The following is a 3,535-nucleotide window of genomic DNA, read 5'->3' as shown; positions in this document are numbered from 1 at the left end:
AGCGCCTGGAACCGCTCGGCCACACCGGCTGGCATCTGGGGCTACAACTCTATAATAAGTTCAGTTGGGAAGAGCACACCACAGAATTGCTTAAGCACCTAAACAAGTCTATATTTGCATTGAGAATGATGTCAGATGTAGGAGATATAAATGAAAAAAAAAAACTTACGTACTTTGCTTACTTTCATTGACTTATATCAAATGGGATCTATTCTGGGGCAACTCATCAAACTGAGCAAAAGGTTTTAGGCTGCAAAAGCGTGTGATAAGAATCATTTGTGGTGTAAATTCAAGAACATCTTTCACCTGTTCAAGGAACTTTGTATTTTAACCGCTGGTTCTCAGTATATTTATTCTTTAATGAAATTTGTTGCAAGTATATCTACTTCCAACGAATGGCTCAATACATAGTATCAATACTAGGAACATGAACAATCTACATAAAGACCTAGAATCGCTTACCAAGGTCCAAAAATGGGTCCAATGTTCAGGAACACACATTTTCAATAAATTACCAGACACCTTTAAAAACTTAGTTTCAGATAAAGCACGGCTGGAATAGTGTTTGAAAGACGTTTTGATAGGCAACTCCTTCTACTCTGTAGATGAATATCTTAACAGAGACTGTTAAGCCAGCTTAAGTAAAAATTTCTGTTAGTTTTCAGTTTTGGCAATACTTGGTCACAACAGTCAAGATTAGGTATTTTATGTATGATAAATTTATTAAAAATGCGTAGAAATGTTTCATTCTGACAGCGTGTTAATTCTGCAAATATTAGCTGTTCCAGTTTACCGCATTCTATTCACCTATTCGACAATCTCCTGATAAATGATCAGGGCAGTAAGTATTACATTCAAATGTTTTATGTTTTTATGTTATATTTTCTGACATGTTCCACACCCACGAGAATCATCTCATTTATTGGGTCTATATAACGAAAGCTGAATCGAATCAAATCGAATCGAACCCGTCACGTTCCCGCAACGCCACTAGGCGACATCAAATCTCGCGGCAGGTAGTGGTCGTAACGCGTTAGCTTATCTGTTTATAACACCCCACCGTTTGCGTCGGAGGTTAAAAATGAGAATTACTGGTGCCAACCACGTCACTTTGGTTTGCAGAGTGTAGATGTAGACCATCTCTGTAGCGAAAAGGCCGTCACGATAGCACAGCATGTTCGATCATAGAACTGCCCAGCTCCTGCAATAAAGAAACTGAGTGAAGTTGTCATTCATTGAATTTGAAAGTCGTCATGTGACATCCACACATAGCCACTGCCAAAAAAATCACGAAGAAAAAAAAGTTACACTCGCTGTCTTGGCTGTAGAAGGACACAGGTTTGATTCCCAGTATTACTTCAGTGTTTTTTCAGAGGCAGGGAGGCCTGCAATGGGCTCCATTCGGCCTTATGATGCCAAATGAAGAGCTGTTTGAATAAAGAAACAGCAGCACCATCAGGATACATCTACTGGCAACAGCGGCTAGAGGGATTGACGGCATACTTACCACGTGTCCCACGATCATAGCTCGCTCCTCGTACTGCCTTGTAGGCAGGAGTCGGCCAGTCGGAACAGGTCTAAGGTCTATTCTGCGAGCGGTGTTTGCGTTTTTATATGTAAATGTGTTGTTTTCGGAGAGCCTTCGCAAACATTAAGGGTATCCACCCTATGTCAGCCAGCCTGCGTCTCGCTTTTTGCCGTTGACGTATCGCGCTTGCCGCTGCTGAGCTGTGCTGTGTGAACGTTGGGCGCAGCGCAAACGCAGCCGCGGACACTCAGGGTAAACACGTGGAGTGGATCTCTACTCCACTAGCATTGGGTGCGAGTGTGCGGCCGTTGCTTGCCTCGCCTGCGGCCTGATTGAGTTTGCCGACGGCCGTGTAGCGGGGATGCGTCGGTCCCGGCGGGGTGCTACGCGCTCTTTACGGCCGTGATTAAGCCCACCACTCACCACTCCGGGGCAGGAGGCGGATTGTTGTACTCCACTATCGCCGCCGTCTTGTAGCCAGCATCACGTGCTAAGACCTTAATCGCAATAAATAAGAACTTCACCTCGTCCACAACGTAATAAGGATGCAAGGCTTTCCGTCACCAAATACATACGCAGTTAGTTACTGTAGCTGCCTGGCATCTCAAGGCCATCTCACTGTTCTACAACACTACTAGTTAGCGATAATTTCAGATGTTACAAAAAATTTAGAGAAAAATAAGATATTTCTGTTTTTAGTTTGAATTTGATGGACTGCTGGAATGAGATTTTCACTCTGCAGCGGAGTGTGCGCTGATACGAAACTTCATAGCAGATTAAAACTGTGTGCCGTACCGAGACTCGAACTTGGGACCTTTACCTTTCCCGGGCAAGTGCTCTACCAACCTTTTTCTTTTTTTTTATTTTTTACTCTCATTTTGTTCGTTTCCGTTCGTTGTATCTGCTCTGGGCGGACGTCGAAAGACACCCGTTTCAGTTCGTTGTTGATTCATTAACTCAGTTTTTTTTTTATTACAGAGGGCAGCTAGTCCTCTGACCGAACACGCGTTTTTTTTTTTTTTAATCTCATTTTGATCGCTTTCTTTCGTTGCATCTGCTCGGGGCGGACGTCGTAAGACACCCGTTTAAGTTCGTTGTTGATCGATTAACTCAGTTTTTTTATTACAGAGGGCAGCTAAGCCTCTGACCGAACACGCTGAGCTACCGTGCCGGCTAACACGCTGAGCTACCGTGCCGGCTGCCCAAGTGAGCTACCCAAGCACGACTCACGCCCCGTCCTCACAGCTTTACTTCTGCCAGTACCTCGTCTCCTACCTTCCAGACTTTACAAAAACTCTGCTGCGAACCTTGCAGAACTAGAAGTCCTGAAAGAAAGGATATTGCGGAGACATGGCTTAGCCACAGCCTGGGGGATGTTTCCAGAATGATATTTTCACTCTGCTGCGGAGTGCGCGCTGATATGAAACTTCCTAGCAGGTTAGAACTGTGTGCCGGACCGAGACTAGAACTCGGGACCTTTGCCTTTCGCGGGCAAGTGCTTCTGGAAAGTTTGGAAGATAGGAGACGAGGTACTGGCAGAAGTAAAGCTGTGAGGAGGGGGCGTGAGTCGTGTTTGGGTAGCTCAGTTGGTAGAGCACTTGCCCGCGAAAGGCAAAGGTCCCGAGTTCGAGTCTCGGTCCGACACACAGTTTTAATCTGCTAGGAAGTTTCATGATGGACTGCTTTCGGAAAGGAAATTCTTGCTAGCTGCTATGAAAACAAGAACCGCAGGCATGTTTGGAATGAAAATAATGTACGACCATTTTCAAAGTTCATAGATGTATGTGACACATATTTTAACTTAAAAACATAAAAGTATTCCAAGACAAAAAATAAAATAGCAAAAGGGGTGTGAAAATGCTCCGCCAGTGTGACGAAAAATGTCATCGCCGATGAACCTTGTAGAAACTTCCAGCGAGAAGGTTGTTGAGAAAATTATGAAACTGATTTTGGTAACAACTGAGACATCATTATTGTATTGTGTCAGCTATGAAAGCATTTTATTTA

The 3,535-nt window shown here is 44.1% G+C and overlaps 1 non-coding gene across 1 annotated transcript; it reads left to right on the top strand.

The window, feature by feature from the left end:
* Nucleotides 1-3,099: 3,099 nt before the first annotated feature.
* Trnas-cga (transfer RNA serine (anticodon CGA)) lies at nt 3,100-3,174 on the top strand. Its single transcript has one exon. It is a non-coding gene; the product is annotated as a tRNA-Ser (tRNA).
* The last annotated feature ends 361 nt before the right edge of the window (nt 3,175-3,535 follow it).

Source organism: Schistocerca serialis, chromosome 8 (assembly GCF_023864345.2).
Source record: "Schistocerca serialis cubense isolate TAMUIC-IGC-003099 chromosome 8, iqSchSeri2.2, whole genome shotgun sequence".
Taxonomy (NCBI): domain Eukaryota; kingdom Metazoa; phylum Arthropoda; class Insecta; order Orthoptera; family Acrididae; genus Schistocerca; species Schistocerca serialis.
This window is presented reverse-complemented; position numbering and strand designations above follow the sequence as displayed.